The 23,218-nt window shown below is 47.4% G+C and overlaps 1 protein-coding gene across 1 annotated transcript in view; it reads right to left on the reverse strand.

The window, feature by feature from the left end:
* Nucleotides 1-23,009, reverse strand: part of ATP10D (ATPase phospholipid transporting 10D (putative)) — a 127,985-nt gene extending 104,976 nt beyond the window's left edge. The window contains exons 1-3 of the mRNA XM_075566971.1: nt 22,918-23,009; nt 2,219-2,497; nt 166-385 (exon numbers count right to left, since the gene is read on the reverse strand). The gene's annotated coding sequence lies outside the window, so the exon portion shown is untranslated. The remainder of the gene's footprint in view (nt 1-165; nt 386-2,218; nt 2,498-22,917) is intronic.
* Nucleotides 23,010-23,218: the final 209 nt, after the last annotated feature.

Consider the following 23,218-nt stretch of genomic DNA (forward strand, 5'->3'; position numbering starts at 1 on the left):
CTGCAGGAGGATGTTACCGCTGCAACGTCCCCCATAGGAAACGCGGCCGCACACATTACACCAAGTACAGCCAGGTCACAGGAATTTAGATTTGGGGTGGGCTGTTGCTGTTTTAACTACCTTCCGTTCAGTTGCAAGAGAATGAAAGAGTTTATTACTTCTTACCATCCCAGTGTAAATCCCCTGCTGCTGCTGCTGATCAAACACATTGTGAGTCAGTGTCTGGAGATGCGGTCTCCACGCTGGGTCATGCCTACCAGCCGCTGCACCGGGAGTGCTTGGCTGTGCTTCAGTCCCCTCCGGTTTCTCGGCAGTGTGTCTCCTGCGCTGCGAGCTGCAGCCTCTCACTGATCAGCATCAGTTCCCTGAGCTTGTTCCAGTCAGACTAATGATGTCATGGGAACAGGGAGGAGGGAATTCTTAAAGAGACATGCTACTGCACCTCTGATCCCTCCAGCTCTACCCCTATCTGCTCCCCCTGACACTCCAGCTCTACCCCTATCTGCTCCCCCTGACACTCCAGCTCTACCCCTATCTACTCCCCCTGACACTCCAGCTCTACCCCTATCTGCTACCCCTGACACTCCAGCTCTACCCCTATCTGCTACCCCTGACACTCCAGCTCTACCCCTATCTGCTACCCCTGACACTCCAGCTCTACCCCTATCTGCTCCCCCTGACACTCCAGCTCTACCCCTATCTGCTCCCCCTGACACTCCAGCTCTACCCCTATCTGCTACCCCTGACACTCCAGCTCTACCCCTATCTGCTACCCCTGACCCTCCAGCTGTACCCCTATCTGCTCCCCCTGACACTCCAGCTCTACCCCTATCTGCTCCCCCTGACACTCCAGCTCTACCCCTATCTGCTCCCCCTGACACTCCAGCTTTACTCCTGCCTGCCCACATGATCCTCCAGCTCTACTCTTGCCTGACCCCCTGACCTTCCATCTTTACTCCTGCCTGCCCCCCGACACTGACCCTCATGCTCTACCCCTGACCCTCCAGCGCTACTCCTGCCTGCCCCCTGACCCTCCATCTTTACTCCTGCCTGCTGCCCTGACCCTCCAGCTTTACTCCTGCCTGCTGCCCTGACCCTCCAGCTCTACTCCTGCCTACCCTCCATCTTTATTCCTGCCTGCCCCCCGACACTGACCCTCATGCTCTACCCCTGACCCTCCAGCGCTACTCCTGCCTGCCCCTGACCCTCCATCTTTACTCCTGTCTGCTGCCCTGACCCCCCAGCTCTACTCCAGCCTGCCCCCCTAACCCTCCATCTTTACTCCTGCCTGCCCCCCCCCCGCCCCCCCGGCACTCCAGCTTTACTCCTGCCTGCCTCCCTCCCTAACCTTCTATCTTTACTCCTGCCTGCCCCCCTAACCCTCCAGCTCTAGTCCTGCCTGCCCCCACTGACCCTCCAGCTCTACTCCTGCTTGCCCCCTGACCCTCCAACTTTACTCCTGCCTGCCCCCCCCCCCCCAGCTTTATTCCTGACTGTGCCCCTGACCCTCCAGCTCTACTCCTGTCTGCCCCGCCTGACCCTCCAGCTCTACTCCTGCCTGCACCTCTACTCCTGTCTGCCCCCCCCGACCCTCCAACTCTACTCCTGCCTGCACCCCAATGTGACACTCCTACTCTACCCCTTAGACCACCCCTGCCTCTCTACTCATTAGACCACCTTTCCTCCTCCTGCTCTACTGTCAGGCCACTTTGCCCCTCTACTCTACCCCTCAGGACACCTCTGGGCGTGTTTTTTTTTCCGTGTTCAGGAAAAATGGATCCCTTTTGTTTTTCATCATTTCCTATATATTGCTCACTCAATGCCCATGAAAATGTGCACCACTGTAGATCTGTTATGTAGATTAACATTATAAATCTATTAGCCAATGACCTACATGAAGCAAAATGCCAAGGTCACTTTTCCCTACTAATCCTACTCGACCTCTCTGCTGCTTTTGATACTGGGTCATGGCATCCGACATCCATGCTCCTGCCTTGGTTAAGGTCTTCCATCGGGCTTTTCCTGTAAAGTCTGCCCCTATATGGGGTATGTGAGGAGTTCCAACATGGATGCCGCCTGACCTCACTGCCTGTATCAATATGGCTGCCAGGGCAGGAAATCAGCCTCTCTTTGAGGTGGTATGAAAAATAGGGATATGTACAGCTTTCGGCGCCAACTACAAACAACAAAAATATAGAAATATTAAAAATATATATACTTATAGTCCCGCAGCTAGAGTCCAATGGAGGCTATTCAATTTCCTCCCACAATAGACAATAGAAAAGAAGCAGAGTCCTCCAGCGCGTAGACTTTCAATCCTCTTCTCCTCAGTACATATGATGGGGAGATAGAGAACACAGAACACAAACAAATGATATAAGACACATTGATATCACAGACAATCAGGATAGAGAAAAATTGGTGGAGCTTGACACTTGCTTGTGTCTTCCTCTCACTGGATGCACTCCTCCATACTCCATATTATCTTCAGCGGTGGCTTAAAAGAGAAGAAGAAAAAAGCGTGGAATTTTTAGATTTGGATATTTTTATCGATGGAAACAGATTGCAATCTAAAACCTTTTTTAAAACAGTCAACTGTAATAAATATATTAGTGCATTAAGATGTCACAAAAAAAGTTGGCTAGAGAATGTACCATACTGTATGGCGAGTTCAGACGCCTCAAAAGAATCTGCACAAGAAAGGAAGCCTATGAAAGTCAAATTAAACCAATGAGGGAGAAATTCATTGCAAAAAAATACCAAACTAAAACAGTAGATAATGCTATAACAAAAGTGAATAATCTTGATAGAAATGATATGTTAGGATATAAGGATCATATAGGTAATAATACATCAGATAATACAATGATACCATTTGTGACCACCTTTAGCACGCAGTCAAGTAAAATTAAAGGAATCTTAAATAAACATTGGCACATATTACAGAAAGATTAGTGGCTGAAAGATATAATCGGTACTAAACCCGGTATTATTTTTTCAAAAGCACCGAACCTTAGACAGAAACTAGTGGCAAGTTATCTGAAGAATACAAAAGATAAGTGCTGGCTGGCTGAAAATTCAAAAGGATTTAACAAATGCTTAAACTGCAAGGCCTGTAAAAATAATAGGAAACAGGAAACAAAAATAAAAGACTTTAAGTGCAATGTATCTCTCACAACATATACCATCAAATCAAATATCACATGCAATAGCAAGGCTATTATATATGCCCTAGAATGCAGCTGCAAACTACAATATGTAGGTAGGACTATCCTTAAATTGAAGACCAGAATATGTGAACATGAAATATTACGAAGGGATTAGAAACACACAGTGTGTCCCAGCACTACAAAATAAAACACAACCAAGATCCAGGTTGTCTGAGATTTTGGGGGATAGAGCAGGAGACACGACTGGAGAGGGGGGGATTTTATTCAGAAAATGTCCAAACGGGAATCCTATTGGATTTTCACATTACAATCATTAGTACCGAAGGGATTGAATAATGATATGGAGATTGCATCATTTTTCTGATCCCCTGTCCCCCACATATCCCTAGAAGGGTTATATATACATATACAAGACCCTATTAACAACCAACATCTAGATTTACCATATCTGCAATACAGTGATTAAGAGGTTTCATATATTTTTTCCTTTAGCAATTAGATGTTTACATCCATGCATCCATACTAATTTTAAGCATTTATATAATATTGTTTTAAAAGTCAAGTTTTATTTTTGTTCCCAGATAATAGTGAATACAAGGGAAGAAGAGGATGTATATGTATTATGACAGAGTCACTGACTCAGTAGGCTGTGACAGTGAATGGAGAGATGCTGCAGCCAGTTCACCGAGTGTTAATCTCCTCAGACAGAGAAAGCACAGCTGAGGACTGATTAAACAGGGGCTGAACTATCAGTGAAACAAGTGCTTTAAAAAGCAGGAAGTTGCTCACACAAGGAGAGCTTGTTTTTTCCACAGGAAGGTGGAGAGAACTCTCCCGGCTTGGAAGCCGTAGCAGCTGCTGCTGCTCTGGTCCCCAGTCCTGCGAGGAGCTTTGCTGCTGGGACCAGCTGGGACCCCAACCCAGGATAAAGATAAACATTGCTGCGAGGCTGGACACAGCCTGCTCCCCGGAACCGTGTTCCTGTTTGCTGTTTGGAGCTGCAACAGATAAGACTTTATTATTACACTTATTGGTTATACTTTGTGTTGCATATGTTTTGGGCATGACCAGATTAGCTAGATTTGTTAGTAAGGGCTCAAGAAGTGAGTTAGTTTCCCTAAAGGGAACAGGCTTTAATTTTCAAGAAAGTATTTTCTTAAAGGGACAGTGCACCCAAACTTTATTTTGGTTGTGGCTAAATAAACCACTATGGTTGAACGTTTCCCACCGTGTCTAGTGTCTTACTGACCCCGCCGCGAGGCCGTCCTGCCACAGTATATATGAGTATGCATTTATATCTACATGTATTTATATGTATCTGCCTCCAATAAGTATATTTATATAAGTGAGCATTCTAATAGGAAGTTCCCAGGTAATATATGCCTTTCTGTGCTGGTAACAACATAAGAAATCCTAGAAGTAAGCATGAGCATAAGTGGAGTATAGAACTGCCTGCACTAGTTAAGCACATGAAGCTGACAGCAGCCAATAATGTGGAAGCAAGCAGTATAAATGTACTGCATTTTAACCGAATCCATACACCACTGAGGAGGCCCTTTAGCGAAACGCGTTTGGTGGATTTTGGACGTTCAGAGCCACCGTACTTGGAAGGAACAAGACTCTCCCCTATCAGCTCCAAGAATCGCCGAAAACATCCACGCATGCGCAGACCGAGCTCCGGGTGAGAGACGGAGTAAGGAAGGTTAATCAAGGCTGCGCTCAACCCTTGAGAAACCACTGCATGCAGTGAAAATCAGAGACTGGGAGTAGAGAAGGTGTACACGTGGGCACCCCCTAAAACGGAAGAACGGGGAGAGACTGAACATGAGACATTACGCTGGCAGCTTACTCATAAAGCACATATATATGGCCGTTTGTGAGTAGGATTTTAACTTTGTGTTTTTTATTTAATAAAACGTTATTATGCCACGCTTTTTTCTTATTTTCTTTTAAGCCACCGCTGAAGATAATATGGAGGAGTGCATCCAGTGAGAGGAAGACACAGGCAAGTGTCAAGCTCCACCAATTTTTCTCTATCCTGATTGTCTGTGATATCAACGTGTATTATATCATTTGTTTGTGTTCTGTTTTCTCTACTGTATCTCCCCATCATATGTACTGAGAAGAAGAGGATTGAAAGTCTACACACTGGAGGACTCTGCTTCTTTTCTCTTTGAGGTGAGATTGTTCTCACTTGTCCTTACCCTTTATAAGCCTTTCATTCCCCTCTCACGCTTTGTAGAGAGTAAATTCCATTTTTGGACACCTTTTGATATAACAGATTTATGTGTGTTAAGTGCATAGTTTTTCTTAATAAGCAGGTACCATTCGACTCTGCAAATAACATATTTGAAATTTCTTTAGGTGGTGGAAGCATATTAGTGTATAGATAGATTGCAACCAAGTAAGGGTAAATATTAACTCACTTGAAGTACCTTGCGAAGCAGAAAAGTGAGTTGGCTAGCTTAGCTGTGTATATTAACCCTGGTTGGAGATTATATATATATATATATATATATATATATATATATATATATATATATATATATATATATATATATATATATATATACACATGCACAGTTGTGTGAAAAAGAAAGTACACCCTCTTTTAATTCTATGGTTTTACATATCAGGACATAATAACAATCATCTGTTCCTTAGAAGGTCTTAAAATGAGGTAAATACAACCTCAGATGAACAACAAAACATGACATATTACACTGTGTCATGATTTATTTAACAACAATAAAGCCAAAATGGAGAAGCTATGTGTGAAAAACTAAGTACACCCTTACTGCTTCCATAGGAATTAAGATGCTAAGTAGCAGACAGGTGCTGTTAATCAAATGCCCTTGATTAATTGATCATCAGCAAGTGTGACCACCTCTATAAAAGCCGATGTTTTAGCAGTTTGCTGGTCTGGAGCATTCAGGTGTGTGTTCACACAATGCCAAGGAGGAAAGACATCAGCAATGATCTTAGAGAAGCAATTGTTGCTGCCCATTAATCTGGGAAGGGTTATAAGGCAATTTCCAAACAATTTAAAGTCCATTATTCTACAGTGAGAAAGATTATTCAAAAGTGGAAAACATTCACGACAATTGCCAATCTTCCGAGGAGTGAACGTCCCAGCAAATTCACCTAAAGGTCAGACCATGCAATGCTCAGAAAAATTGCAAAATACCCAAGAGTTACATCTCAGACTCTACAGGCCTCAGTTAGCATGTTACTGTAAATGTTAAAGTTCATGACAGTAAAATTAGAAAAAGACTGAACGAGTATGGTTTGTTTGGAAGGGTTGCTAGGAGAAAGCCTCTTCTCTCTAAAAAGAACATGGCAGCACGGCTTAGATTTGCAAAGTTGCATCTGAACAAACCACAAGACTTCTGGAACAATGTCCTTTGGACAGACGAGACCAAAGTGGAGATGTTTGGCCATAATGCACAGCGCCTTGTTTGGCGAAAACCAAACACAGCATATCAGCACAAACACTTCATACCAACTGTCAAGCACGGTGGTGAAGGGGTGATGATTTGGGCTTGTTTTACAGCCACAGGACCTGGGAACCTTGCAGTCATTGAGTCGACCATGAACTCCTCTGTATACCAAAGTATTCTAGAGTCAAATGTGAGGCCATCTGTCCGACAGCTAACGCTTGGCCGAAATTGGGTCATGCAACAGGACAATGATCCCAAGCACACCAGTAAATCTACAACAGAATGGCTGAAAAAGAAAAGAATCAAGGTGTTACAATGGCCCAGTCAAAGTCCAGATCTCAATCCGATTGAAATGCTGTGGCTGGACCTTAAGAGAGCTGTGCATAAACAAATGCCCACAAACCTCAATGAACTGAAGCAACGTTAGAAAGAAGTGGGTCAAAATTCCTCAAGAACAATGTGAGAGACTGATAAAGTCATACAGAAAATGATTACTTCAAGTTATTGCTGCTAAAGGTGGTTCTTCAAGCTATTGAATCATAAGGTATACTTAGTTTTTAACACATGGCTTCTCCATTTTGGCTTTATTTTTGTTAAATAAATCATGACAGTGTAATATGTCATGTGTTGTTGTTCATCTGAGGTTGTATTTACCTAATTTTAAGACCTGCTAAGGAACAGATGATTGTTATTATGTCCTGATATGTAAAACCATGGAATTCAAAGAGGGTGGACTTTCTTTTTCACATGACTGTATATAGATGTGATCTAAGCATTTGATCTCCTTTTTGCTCCATATGAGGAAATGTTTCTGGTTGGAACCTGGGGAGAAATAGTAGTAATTACCCTGGATGGGTAGATATCTTGAGATTAAATAGGAAAGCATCAATTTCTTTCTCACCGCTTTACATGTCATTATAGTATCTCTGATGAGTATGTTTGTTTTGAGTTCTGGGGGCAGATTGCTCCATTCTACATGCAAAATTCCTGCTAGTGGCAGATGAGTTTTTATACAGATAAAAGTAAGGTTATGCATTTGGGAAGCAAGAATAAACAGGTGACTTACAAATTAAATGGGGGTAAATTAGGAGATTCCTTGATGGAGAAGGATTTAGGAGTGCTTGTAGACAGCAGGCTTTAGCAATAGTGCCCAAACTCATGCAGTAGCTGCAAAGGCAAACAAGATCTTATCTTGCATTAAACGGGCAATGGCTGTAATGTGTAAGGAATCAGGGAACACGTCCTTTGCGATGTGTTCCCTCCTTACCTGTCTCTGCACAGACCTCCGCTCTGGTACCAACACGTGTGCGCTCCCCCACTCTGCTTACAGAGCGCGCTCGCAACTCTTCTAACGCTGCCACGGCGCTTAGCTCCGCACCTCGGATGTGCTGCGCTTCTCTCGGGCGCGGCGCACTCACGTGACGTTGTGCACCGCTCCCCAGCTGCGAGGCAACTAATCTTATGCCACTTGTCTCCTGCAGCCTATCGCGGCTCCCGCTGGGGCCGCGCCTCCGCTACGCCTCCTGTTCTATTGGCCCACGCCAGCAACTCATACCCTGCTTATGCTCAGAGTCATTGCTGAGCATAACTAGTTGTAGCCTTGTGCTCCTGCGTCTGTTGTGCCTTGCTCTTGTCCTGTATTTTCTTTCAGTTTTTGGATTCTACGTGTACCGACCCGGCTTGACTATTGGAACCCCTCTGGATATCGACCCCAGCTTACCCTTGACTCTGTTACCTCTCCAACCCAGACCATGGCTATACGGACTTCTACGATTCTGACCTCTCCAATCCCAGACCACGGCTATATGGACTTCTACGATTCTGACCTGTCCAATCCTAGACCACAGCTTAAGGAGTTTTACTATTTTGACCTCTCCAGCACAAGACCTTGGCAAGTATCAGAACTAACCCGCTCTCTCCAACCCAGAACTGGCTACGTTGACAATCCGCCTGCCAGGCACGTTTCCGCTACTGTGGGTGTGTGGTTCTATACTTCCCCACCTCAGTACCAGGGTCCTGTCTTGCTCGTGGGCAGCGCAAGCGTTACAGAATGGAAGTAAACATTATGATGCCCTTTTGTAAAGCATTAGTAAGACCACATCTTGAATATGGAGTACAATTTTGGGCACCACTCCTTAGAAATTACATTATGGAACTAGAGAGAGTGCAGAGAAGAGCCACCAAATTAATAAAGGGGATGGACAATTTAACTTATGAGGAGAAGTTAGCTAAATTAGATGTATTTACTTTAGAAAAGAGGAGTCTAAGAGGGGATATGATATCTATATACAAATATATTCAGGGGGGCAGTACAAGGAGTTTTCAAATGAACTATTCATCCCAAGGGCAGTACAAAGGATTCTGGATCATCCCTTAAAGCTGCAGTTCAGTCAATATCCTGCATGTGTGGGTTTTTTTTAATAAATCAGTTCTGTACTGTGAGAAAATACTTGTAGCATTTTCTTTTTTTTAAAAAACCACTTTGAAAGACAATTTTTTATGTATTCTAATGTAACGAGCATTTTTGTTTCTATAGCAACCCTTTAGAAAGGCACAACCCCTTCCTTTAATGCAACAGGCTCTGGCACACCCCTTTGTGAGTCCTGCCCCCTCCACAGCCGTGCACGTGCATGAGCACAAATGTATCAGTCATTGCCTGGTCACATGATCTTCCCCCAGAACTGACAGAGCAGCAGCAGAAAAGGAGTAGCTCAGAATTAATTAATTAAACCTTATTCCATTGCACGTGTGTAGTTAATGTTAAATATTAACAACTCATTTAAAATCAAATCTGTATATATAATACTGTAAACAATATGTATATTTAATTTTGTGTGTATGTGAATGTGTACAATTCAATGTGTTATTAAAATTAATAATGGCTTGTTCTTGTATAGCTCTGTTTGTTTTACATAGCACTTTACAGAGACATTTTGCAGGCACAGGCCCTGCGGAGCTTAGGTGTGTACTGTATGTATGTGTTTGTATGATATAGATATATATGCACACGCACGCATATACATGCGCACGCGCACACATACACACGCACACACGTATACATGCGCACACGCACACATACACACATATATGCGCTCACGCACACATACATGCGCACACATACATGCACACATATACACGCACACAAACATGCGCACACGCACACATAAACATGCACACACGTATACATGCGCACACACAAACATGCGCACACATGCGCACATAAACATGTGCAAACGCACATATATACACACAAACATGCACACACGTATACATGCGTACACGCACACATATACATGCGCACACGCACACATATATATACACACACACACACATATATATACACACACACATACACACACACACACATATATATACACACACACACATATATATATACACACACATATATATACACACACACACACACATATATGTAGCCATGTGTAAGATTGGTGTACATATCGCTTTCTCATGCTGGCAGTAAACCTGGTAAGTATGCAGGATTGCCAGCAACAATCAATGGAGGTTTGCCCTCAAACCCTGGTGAGGTGTCATATGTCCCCAAAGGAAGTGACAACATGCATTGTGCCCACACTTAGTGGTACAGAGCAGGTTTGTTCTCTGGGGGGGTGATATAAGACACAGCACTGCCTAAAGTTAGAAGTTCAGTTTCCTGTTGTTGTGCTGCTCTGTTCACTGAGAGGCACATGAAGGTCTGCAACAATGTTGCAGTGTCTCCTGCTAGCTGTGAGTCAGTGAGCATACGCAGCAGAGTGAACAGAGTTAGGGCTCGTTCAGGGAGGCAGCTGAGGACTCGGAGGGGGGGCGTGCGGGAGGCAGTGCTGGGAGTTTGCTGGGCGACATGTGATTATCCCCCAGCAGACTTTTCAGCGTTGGGGAGGGGGCGGGACTACAGACGGCAGGGTAAAGTATCCAAGCTGCAGTCATGAAATCATTTTGAAGAATGATTTCATTGGCTGCCTTGGTCCCTGTGACGCTGCTTCAGCTCCAAGAAACAAAATTTTCGTTTACTGAAGCTGTCGTCAGCGGCAACGCCTGGCTTCGGAGGCAGGGCAGTAGCTACCCTGACAACAAGTATTCAAATTGAATACTTTGTTGCTCACGGCAGCACGCACGTCAGCACGCCCTGCCCCCGAAGCCAGCACCCTGAACGAGGCCTTAGAGGAGCTGACAGACAGAGCAGCTCAAGAGAGGAGCTGAGAGAGACAAAGCAGCTCAGGAGAGGAGATTACAGCAGACAGAGAAGCTGGGGAATCTCTTTGAGAGTAAAGGTGGAAAGCAGCTCTATTAGGGAGAAGGGACCTTTCTAATGGAGTGCTGCACAGAGATGAGCGGCTGAGTTGCTATCTGTGAGGGGCAGCTTGCCCATACCACCATGCAAATAAAGATGCTGTTCAAAGATACCCCCACTGTGTGAGTGTGAGATTACTCAACAGTGGATGGCACCACAAGAAAGGAGTTCCTCACCAGGACCATCTCCCTGCGGAAGCACAGATCCTGATGAGGTGGAGGCGCTGCACATGAAGTAAGTTGGACTCGCACCCACTACCTCAGCTACCTGTCCTGATGACATCCCCTAATACCATCAAGCGGGAGACTCAGGAGTCCTGTTACTTGCAGGTGCACCACCACACACGACCTTGTAATGGGGACCGGTTAGACCACACGGGCCAATGTGAGATTGGGTGGGTCAGACAAGGGGGGTCCAGCCGTTACATTTGGAGGCGCTGCTGAGATACCTGTTAACAGGACAGGCTTTTGCTAGGCACACACTAGGAAACAGGGAGAGTGTCTGCTGCCACTTTGTGCTGCGTGGGACGGAACCAGGGGTAGTCGGGGAGCTGCTGGAGCTGCAGGCCGCACAGATGCCTTGGGATCCGTTAGGGGTTAGTGAGTCTGGAGCAGGGGGCTATTGCTGTTCTAGTCGCCTTGAGGTAGCGCTAGCGGGGGACGCCTGAAGGGGTAAACTGGTAACTTAGGGCAGGAATTCTGGAAGGGTCCGCACTAGACTAGCCAACAGTAGGTCGACGCCCAAAGTACTGCATGGAAGAGCCAGAGTACTCTAGTCTACATTCCAGACCACTTACCAAGGAGCACAGACTGGAGGAAAGCATTACAGTAGACACAGAAAGAGTGAGCCTAGCCGGAGGTAGTGCAAACACGAGTCAGATCTACATTAGGTACACAAGGTGGTGCACAAGGCATTTTATTGCATCGGTGTGGCAGCTGCCCCGCAAAGAGGAGCTCCATGTGCGATAACAGAAATTATAACAGAAAAAAAGAATGGCGACCGCAAGAATGGAGGCTCTCTCTAGCAGTGAGTCACACCTAAGATGGCGGCTCCCGCCAAGTCGGGAGAGCACCAGGACTGTGCAAGAAATTGTTGCAGAGTATTGTCCGGGTTGGGTGCGAAAACCAGAGCCCCGCCCCTGCACTGTGAGTAGTTCAGCACAGAGTCAGAACCACTCCTTGGTAGAAAGTGCCCCTCCTCTAGAGAGAACCGTCAGAATCGAGGATCTGCAGAGCGCAGAAGGTCCAGGATGGCGGGCAAACGAGGAACACGCATATGACCTGTGCGTGGAAGAAGAACAAGCTACAGAAGAGACTTTTGTGAGCCTGTTGGAGACTGTAAAGATACATGGAAGACCGAAGGTATTTTCATCGAAGGTGGAAGGCGTAGATGGTAAGCCACAGGATTAACACTCCTAACCACGGGGAAGGGACCGAGGAACTTGGGAGCAAGCTTCATGGTAGGAACCTTTAGTCGGATATTCCTGGAAGAAAGCCACACCTTGTCTCCTGGAGCAAACTCCGGTACTTGACGTCGAAGACGATCTGCCTGGAGTTTCTGTCTCCCTGTGGCTACCTTTAAGTTCTCCTGAATCCTTGTCCATAAGTCTTTCAGCCGGGAGATGCGCTTGTCCACCGCTGGTACTCCTGAGGATAGGGAGGAGAAGGGTAAACGTGAAGGATGAAAACCACAATTAATAAAAAATGGAGATTCTTTAGTGGAATCATTGCGAAGAGAGTTAAGAGCAAACTCGGCCCAAGGAAGCAGATCCACCCAATCCTCCTGCGTATCGGTTATAAAACATCGAAGATACTGTTCCAGGTTTTGGTTGGCCCTCTCCGTCTGCCCATTGGTCTGTGGGTGGTATCCTGAAGAGAATTGAAGTGAAATCCCCAATTTTCGGGAAAAGGCACGCCAAAATCTTGATACAAATTGAGATCCACGATCCGAAACAATGGTTGCTGGCACCCCGTGAAGACGAAAAATCTCCTGAATGAAGACATCCGCAAGGCGGGAGGAATTCGGAAGACCGCTCAAAGGAACAAGGTGCGTCTGTTTGGAAAAACGATCAATGACCACAAGAATCGTATTCTTCCCCTTGCAGTCTGGAAGCTCTACAATGAAGTCCATAGAAATATGGTTCCAGGGACGGTCTGGAATGGGTAAAGGAAGAAGAAGGCCTGCTGGTTTGACCCAAGGTACCTTGTTGCGAGCGCAAGTGCCACACGCTTTGACAAACTCCTCTACATCCGTAGCCCTCTCTGGCCACCAGAAGGTGCGTTGAACGAGGTCGTTGGTCTTCCGTATCCCCGGATGTCCTGCAGATTTAGAAGAATGACACCATTCGAGAACCTTTTTGTTGGAATGCCGTGTAGAGTCTTCCCTCCGGAACCTTGAGCCCTATAGGAATCTGGGATTGCTCGGATTGAATCTTGCCCATAATATCAAAGGAGTTGGCGGACAGGATACATCTAGAAGGAATGATAGTCTCTAGCTGTTCTTCAGATTTGTCCTCTGCAAGGAACTGTCGAGAGAGGGCGTCCGCTTTAAGATTCTTGGAGCCAGGAATGAAGGAGATGAGAAAATTGAATCGTGAAAAAAATAATGCCCAGCGGGCTTGCCGAGAGTTCAAACGACGTGCCCCTTCTAGGTACTGTAGAGAAGGTTCTTATGGTCTGTAAGAATGGTTATGGGTGTCTCTGTACCTTCTAAGAAATGTCTCCACTCCTCTAATGCCAATTTGATCGCCAAAAGTTCCCGGTTCCCGACATCGTAGTTCTGTTCTGCGGATGAAAATTTCTTCGAAAAGAAGGCGCATGGGTGCAGTCTGGCTAAGGGAGATGTCCTCTGGGACAGAACAGCCCCAGCCCCGATGTCAGAAGCATCTACCTCCAAGGTAAATGGAAGTTTAGGATCCGGGTGTGTGAGGATGGGCGCAGACACTAAAGCTCTTTTTAGCAGATCAAATGCCTGTATGGCGGTTTCAGACCATGATGAAGGATCTGCACCTTTCTTAGTGAGAGCAGTTATGGGAGATACTGTAGAGGAAAAACTGCGGATGAAATGTCGATAATAGTTTGCAAATCCTAGGAAGCGTTGCACGGCTTTGAGAGTGGCCGGGCGAGGCCAGTCCAAAATCGCCTTAAGTTTCTCAGGATCCATATTGAAACCGGAATCAGAAATAACGTAACCCAAAAACGCCACCGATTTGAGATGGAACTGGCATTTTTCCAATTTCGCAAAGAGATGGTTCTCCCGAAGGCGTAACAGCACCTGTTGAACGTGTTTGATGTGTTCTTGAGTGGTTTGAGAAAATATAAGGATGTCATCTAGGTTAACAATAAGAAATTCGTTAAGAATGTCCCGAAAAATCTCATTAACAAAATCCTGGAAAACTGCTGGTGCGTTGCACAGACCGAACGGCATCACCAGGTATTCGTAGTGGCCGTCATGGGTGTTAAAAGCAGTCTTCCACTCGTCCCCCTCTCGTATCCTTACTAAATTGTAGGCACCTCTCAGATCCAATTTAGAAAAGATAGTAGCTCCCTGGAGACGGTCAAATAGTTCCAGAATCAAGGGTAGAGGGTAGCGATTCTTGCGCGTGATGTTATTCAAACCCCGGTAGTCAATGCATGGACGGAGAGAACCGTCTTTCTTTTTGACGAAGAAAAAACCTGCACCAACTGGAGAGGAAGATTTTCTGATGAAACCCCTCTCTAAATTTTCAGCGATGTAAGTGCTCATGGCTTTCATCTCTGGGAGAGAGAGCGGATAGGATCGTCCTCTGGGAAGAGGTGCTCCAGGAAGTAGATCAATGGGACAATCGAAAGAACGGTGCGGAGGTAGTATCTCGGAACGTGCCTTGTCGAACACATCACGGAATTCCCAGTACACAGAAGGTAGAGAGTCGATCTTCTCTGGCAGGGTAGACAACCCACCAATGCTCTGGGAAATCCTGGTACAGGTCTTGGCACACGAAGTGGCCCACTGGATGGGTTCCCGATCCGTCCAGTCGATGCGAGGATTATGGAGTTGAAGCCAAGGAAGACCCAAAATCAGCTCAGCAGAGGGAGAGTGGATCACATCGAGAGTAATGAACTCCGTATGGAGATCGATGAACCGCAGTAGGAGAGACACCGTCTGTAACGTGATAAATGCCGGCTGTAGAGGTCGACCGTCAATGGCCTCCAGACCTACTGGCGTCTTCTTGGTGATAACTTCTCATCGATGAAGTTACCAGCGGACCCGGAATCAATGAACACTCGCGCTTGAGCGTGAAACCCCTCTCCGGACAGTGTTATAGGCAACATTATCCTGGTGGGGAGTACGTCCTTGACAATGGGAGAAAGGGTAAGAATTCCCAACGAAACTCTCCGGGATCTCATTGGGAGTTGGCGTTTCCCGGCTTGTGAGGACACCGGGGTAACGTGTAACTGGAGTTGCCACAGTACATGCAGAGACCGGCATTGCGCCGACGTTGTTTCTCGGCAGGAGACAGCTTGTTGCCCCCCAACTGCATTGGTTCCGGAATGTTCTCGGAAGGAGGTGACGGAGGGATGAAGGAAGGAGCAAGGTTTCTTGACACCCGTTGTCGAGAACGTTCGTATCTCCGTTCTAGTAGACGCTGATCTACTCGAACAGCCAGGGCGATTAACTCCTCTAAATCAGTAGGACGATCCCGTGCAGCGAGATCATCCTTCAGGGATTCAGACAGACCTTGCCAAAACGCAGAAGATAGTGCTTCATTATTCCAACCCGTCTCACCAGCAAGAGTGCGGAACTCTACGGCATACCCGGCGACGGTACGATCTCCCTGGGTTATGTGATGAAGAGCCGAAGCTGCCGTTAATTTCCGTGCAGGGGTATCGAAGACTCTTCGGAACTCCTCGACGAAGAGATCGATGTCCTGTGTGAGAGGCCCTTGTTGTTCCCAGATGGGAGAGGCCCATGACAGTGCCTGGTCGGTGAGAAGAGCCAGGATATATGCGACCCTGGAAACAGAAGAGACAAAACGAGAGGGAGAGAGCCGAAATTGGATGAGGCATTGGTTAAGGAAGCCCCTACATCCTTGGGGATTCCCACCATAGTGTTTGGGAGGTGGAATACGAGGTTCCAGGGCAAACGGAGGAGTTGGAAAGGTAGTTGCAGGTGTAGGGGAAGCTCCGGTTGAAAGTTGCCGAGTGAGAGCTCGAACTTGAACCGTAAGGGAGTGAACACTTTGCTGCAACGTATCCGTCCGTCTATCCGATTGTTCCAGATAAGTCTCTAGTCTGGTAAAAAGGGCAGAATGTGCATTAATAGTGCGCTCCACCTCAGTGGGGTCCATGTTTGTTGGGCTGAGCATAATGTCAGGATGTGCTCACCACAAACGAGACGGGACCGCGGTGCTGAGGTGGGAAAGATTATTACGCCACCCACAGCCATGAGGGCACGTCTTGATTGAAGAGTGGTCTGGGATTCCGGGATCGGGGTAGGAGAGGTACGGATAGTAGAGGGTGCAGTAGCCAAGTCCGGGGTTAGAGAGAGAGACGTTATCATTTACCGTAAGCCAGAATCGGAATGCCAGAGAGGGAGAGTCGTGATGCCGTATGCCGAGTTCGGAATGCCAGAGGTGCAGGAAGACGTAGCAGAAGCCGGTCCGGTACACGAGGAATCTGTGAAACAGAACTAGGGAGGCAGAGAGTGATGAGAACAACTGGTTCTATGCTCAGCCGACGAGTTAATGAATCTGGAGGGTATATGTAGGTATGAGGAACCAATAGCCGAGTAGCAAGGTGGGGGTGTGTGAATGGGCCAGGCTGAGACAGGGATGAGATGAGTTCCTGGAGCAGGAGCTATGAATCCTAGAAGCATTGGTGAATTGTATTGTGGCATTGAAAAAGGGTACTGCGTCTTTAAAAGGTTGGTGCGCCCCTGTGTGACCGCGCCTCCATGTGGCAGCGTCTGTAGCTGCGTGCGCGGACCCACGCCCTGAACCGAGGGCAGAAGAGGAGACTTGACGTGTGCGCACGCGCATGGGAGGATCGGAGCTCGGCGCCATGGGGAAGGAGTCCATGCGAGCCGCGGGAAGCCAAGGCAGAGCCGCGGGTGAGTAAGGAGCACGCCGTGCGCGGCGTAACTCCTGCATCCTTACAGCAGGGACCCAGACTTCTTGTTTCCAGAGGGATTTACCTGGGAACAGTGATGACCAAAAAACTCTGCACCACAGAGAAGTTAGCATAGCAACAAGGCTGGAGTGGGCCTGAGAAACTTCTTGGGAGCAGCAGGACTGCAACACCTGCATCTGATGTTTGCTTGGAGAAACCGGAGACACGGCACCAGCACAGTCAGATAAGGACATTTTATATTGTTCCCAGATATTGTTTTATATGTTTGAGACTGGTAACTGGCCTAGCTAGCCATTCAGGTAGCTAGGGCCTGTTCTGTCTAGTAAGTCTCCCAAGGTGGAGTAGGCTTTCTTTTTATGCTTTGTGTTTTGGCTTAAAGGGACAGTGTACCCAATATTTTATTTTGGCTTGGGCTGTAAATAAACCCCAGATGGCTTGTTTTAAACAGAAGATCTGCGTGTATATGTTTATCTGACTTCACTTACAGGCCAGTCGGTCACAGTTACACAGCCATTTTATTTATTACAATATAATTACCTTATGCAATGTTGTATTTCGGGAATGAGGCAAAGCACAGCTCAACCAAGGCAGATGCCTTAGAACTAATACAGGGACATTTACAAAGGTGCCCCCAATTTTATCCTCTCTCTGGCTGATATTGAACTCAGCCTTTACCTCTGCTTGTTCAAGACTGCCAACCAGCTCTGTGAGCCACAAGTTTGTCCTATTTTATCTCCACCCACACACCCTGGAAATTACACACAAAGTTAGTAGTTGGTTAGCTGTTCATTCGTTCGCAAGTTTTTTGTTTTTTTTCTCTCTTCAATATTACACATACAATACCCTAGGCTTTTTCCATCTCCCTAAAACATTGAGATTTTTTGTCTCAATATGAAAGTTGTATTTAGCCCTTGCTAACACATACCGGTGCTTGTTCTTTTGCCACTAGTAAAAAAGAAAAAAAAAAACAGAGACTGAGCTGGAATATTGGGAAAGCTCAGTTACCTTGAACTTTTTCTGTGCTGCAGGGGTCAGCAACTCATTGCCTCTCTGTAGACCATCTAAACTGTGGAACTGACAGGGTTAATTAACTCTGTCCCAAGCATTAATTAATGTTGACATTTGAGAGTCTACTTTTACCCGGAAATGTATTTGCAAATAACGTCTATAGTTTCCTAAATGAAAGTAATATACCGTGGGATTCATTACAATTTTACTTCCAGCCGGAACCAAATTTTATTGTATTGACTGGGAGTAAACTGTTTGGCTTTACTCCTAATTTATAGAGCTGAAAACACCAGGCAATTAGCAGATCTCTGAAACTTTGCACCCATTGAAGATAGATTCCTTTCCTGCTTCATGTTCCACAAGTATTTTGCTCTGATCATAGCGTTGTATTTTTTTTACACTCAAAGTTTTTATTGGTTTTTAACTTTGAAAATACAAAATGTATGTGGGAAGGTGGGCGGTGGTTGATGGACATGCAGAAGGAATAGTGTGTGGTGGTGAGGGGGTCAGCAGTAGTTTTTACACAAATACAAATCAAGAAAATTGCCAGACCAGAAAATACATTGGATATTGATATAGGTTACAGGTTTCCTGGTGAGCTCAAGTTAATCGGGGAGGATCACGTGTTGTGGTGTCAAACCCTTTGATTACATGGCATGCATAGCATTATATTTTTAATGGCTATAGGTCCTCATATTGTACTGAACGCGATGGAGGTGAATGAACCTTTCTTGCCCCATTGGGGGTGGGGCCAAGCAGAAGAGGCAGCAGAGAGATGCATCAGATTCAATCTCAGCCACCCCAGCGTACATCTGCGTTGCCCCAAAGGCGCACAGTCTGATGCCCCCCCCCCCAAGAACTGCTCCCCTCTGCACAGGACCAGCGTGCTAAGGGTTAACATGTGCTTGTTCTTTGTGGAATTGGAACCCCACCCACTGGAATGTTAATGAGCCATGGTGACACAAAGAAAATATCTTTTTGTTCACAGATGCATCAGATTCAATCTCAGCCACCCCAGTGTACATCTGCGGTGCCCCAAAGGCGCACAGCCAAAGGGTGTGAGCCATTTGCTGCCGTTCGCTGATGTTGGTTGATGTTAAAGTGATGTTAAAGCTGCTCTATTTCAATCTGAAACTCACCAGCCCTTTATCCCCTGTATCCAATTTTCCAACTATATCTGTCCATGAAATGTCTGTGAATTCACTGTATAACCCTGTTCTTTTATTGTAACCATGTATTTTTTTATAACTCTGTGCCCAGGACATATTTGAAAACGAGAGGTATCTCTCAATGTATTACTTCCTGGTAAAATATTTTTATAAATAAATACATTTATAACCCTATTTAAGAGAGGCCAAAGTGAATATACTACAGAATGCAAAAGTATGCACATATGTAATGATTACTGTATGGCTACAGTATGATGTATCTTAGCCATGCTGTTAGTAATGTATACATGTCTAAAGACATATTTGAGTATAATTATGCATGAAAATATCATACAGGCCAATACCTTCGGAGCCATTCAGCTCGATATGCTGCAGCAGTGACTCACGTAGCCTTGTTTTAAGTTTCAGTCCCACTTTAATTAAAATGCTCTACTTGTGCTCTTGAGTAACCTAGATACGATCCCCTATGGAGATAGTTAAATAGAGGCACTGCTGGTGGCTGACAACAGATTCCATGCCATTGAGGGTAGAAGAGTCTCTGTAGATTCAGGTAGCTGTGGCATGTTGCCCAGAAACAATCCTCATTACAAGGTGCTCCTTCCTTCCTCGTGACTAAGTAACATGGCATGCATAGCATTATATTTTTAATGGCTATAGGTCCTCATATTGTACTGAGCGTGATGAAGGTGAATTAACCCTCCTTGCCCTATTTATAACCCTATTTAATAGAGGCCAAAGTGAATATACAACAGAATGCAAAAGTATGCACATCTATCTATCTATATCTATCTATATATATATATTTCTCAAACCGTTGTATGCGTGTCTGTTTGTCCTGTGTCTCCCTGTCCCTAGGGGCAATCGCATTGGACCTTTGGCCCGTTACTCCGCCTCAGGCCAATGAGATGGCTCCCTTGGAACTCCCGCCCCCGCACACCTCTCATTGGCCGGTATGGGCTAACAGTGTCTCACACACACCCCTGTGCCCCCCTCACCGCAAACCCCAGCCTCCCCTCACCGCAAACCCCAGCCTCCCCTCACCGCAAACCCCAGTCTCCCCTCACCGCAAACCCCCCACCCCCCCTCACCGCAAACCCCCCCTCACCGCAAACCCCAGCCTCCCCGGCGCCAAACCTCCTCCACCTCACCTCTACACGCCGCCAGCAAAACTCACGCCGCCTCTCACACGCCGCCGCCTACCCACTCGGCTCTTCTCCTCGGGGCCCTGTATTACCGCCGGGAGCGCCAGCAAGCAGCTAACATCCCCCCCGCGGCCGAGCCGGGAGCACCGGGTGGCGCAAGGAAGGTAACCTCCCCCCCCCCCCACAACATCCCCCCGCGGCCGGGAGCACCGGGTGGCGCAAGGAGGTAACCTTCCCTCCCACCCCCCGCGGCCGGGATCACCGTCTGGCGCAAGCAGGTACCACCACCATTCCCCCCTTCACCTCCCCTAAACCCCCCCCCCCCTTCGCAGCAGGGCAGAGGAAAAAGCAGAGTGGGGGGGGGGGGGGCACACAACAACAACAAACTAACTGACACACGAACTGCCTGTCTGAAACACACACACACTGACTGACTGACACACACACACCACACCACACACTGACTGACAAACACACTGACTGACACACACACACACTGACTGACACACCCACACCACACACTGACTGATACACACACTGACTGACGCGCACACACACACTGACTGACACGCACACACACACTGACTGACGCGTGCACACACACACACACACTGACGCACACACACACACTGACTGACGCGCACACACACTGACTGACGCGCGCACACACACACATTCACTGACGCACACACACACACTGACTGACGCGCACACACACTGACTGACGCGCGCACACACACTGACTGACGTGCGCACACACCGAGTGCCTGAGACACACATACTGACTGACGCACACTGACTGCCTGACATGCGTGCACACACACACATACACTGACTGGCTGACACACACTGAATGGCGCGCGCACACACACTGACTAACGCACACACCTGAGACACACATACTGATACACACACACACTGACTGACGCACACACAAGCACTGACTGACTGCCACGCGCACACACACAACCCCTTACTGACGCGCACACACACACAGAGTGACTGACGTGCACACACACACCGACTGCCTGCCACGCGCACGCACACACCCCGACTGACGCACGCACACACCCTGACTGACGCACGCACACACCCCCTGACTGACGCACGCACACACACCCTGACGCACGCACACACACCCTGACTGACGCACGCACACACCCCCTGACTGACGCACGCACACACACCCTGACTGACGCACGCACACACACCCTTACTGACGCACGCACACACCCCCTTACTGACGCACGCACACACCCCCTGACTGACGCACACACACACACCCTGACTGACGCACGCACACACACACACGGACTGACGCACGCACGCACACCCTGACAGCCGCACACACACCCTGACTGACGCACGCACACACCCCCTGACTGACGCACGCACACACCCCCTGACTGACGCACGCACACACACACACTGACTGACGCACGCACACACACACACCCTGACTGACACACACACACTGACTGGCACACACACTGACTGACACACACACACACACTGACACATACACACTGACTGACTGACACACACTGACTGACGCACACACTGACTGACACACACACACACACACACACACACACTGACTGACTGATGCACACACACACACACACACACACAAACTGACTGACTGATGCACGCACACACTGACTGAGGCGCACACGCACGCACACACTGACTGAGGCGCACACGCACGCACACACTGACTGAGGCGCACACGCACGCACACACTGACTGAGGCGCACACGCACGCACACACTGACTGAGGCGCACACGCACGCACACACTGACTGAGGCGCACACGCACACACTGACTGAGGCGCACACGCACGCACAAACTGACTGAGGCGCAAACGCACGCATATACTGACTGAGACGCACACACTGACTGAGGCACACACACATGCACACACTGACTGCGTGCGCGTCAGTGAGTCTGTGTGTGCGTCAGTGAGTCTGTGTGTGCGTTTGTGTTTGTGCGTCAGACTGACTGACGCACGTGCACACACACACACAGTGACTGACTGACTGACGCACACACAATGACTGACGCACACACACACACTGCATGAAGCTGTAAAGGGGGGGAACGGAGCTGTAAAGGAGGGAGGGGGACTGGATTGATGTGAACGGGGGACAAACAGAGAGGGGGGAGACAGGGGAAGAGAGAGAGGAGCGCAAACATTACATCCCGGGCAACGCCGGGTCTCTCAGCTAGTATTTAATGATTACTGTATGGCTGCAGTATGATGTATCTTAACACACAAAATCCACGGGGAGCATGGGGAGGAAACAAAAATAAATTTAAGTGCAGCAAAAAAAGGCAACGTGGAAAAAAGCCTTCAAATGACTTGGCTCTAATGAATTGACTACTTACAAGATGTAAGAGTCAAATAGGCAGGGTTGACTCAAACAGTCACAGGTAAGTGGATGATGCAGTTGTCATCAGAGTGGATCGGGTCCCCAGGATCACGTACCCCAATGTTGAGAGAAAAATTGGCATAGCACAGATCACTCGAGATAAAATAGCTTTATAACAATAAAATATTATACTCACATTCTAACAATAAAATACAGGCATATCACACTGCATTAGTGTAGGAAGATTTTAGCCAGCTGGCTCACCGTCCCGCAATGTTCCCCCACTCCTCCGCCTCAGCCCCCGGTCAGCTGTTACACTGCTCCGACTGGCGTCTGACGTCACTTCTGGGTTCGTCGCGCGGTGAGTGCTGGATCCTCCTGCAACTTCTCTGCTGTATGCTCCGGTCTGAATGAAAACTCCCACTCTACACGTTTCAAAAGCAACTGCTTTCTTCCTCAGGAGTGTGGAACCTTGTGACACATTGCATGCTTTTATA

Source organism: Ascaphus truei, chromosome 1 (assembly GCF_040206685.1).
Source record: "Ascaphus truei isolate aAscTru1 chromosome 1, aAscTru1.hap1, whole genome shotgun sequence".
Taxonomy (NCBI): Eukaryota; Metazoa; Chordata; class Amphibia; order Anura; family Ascaphidae; genus Ascaphus; species Ascaphus truei.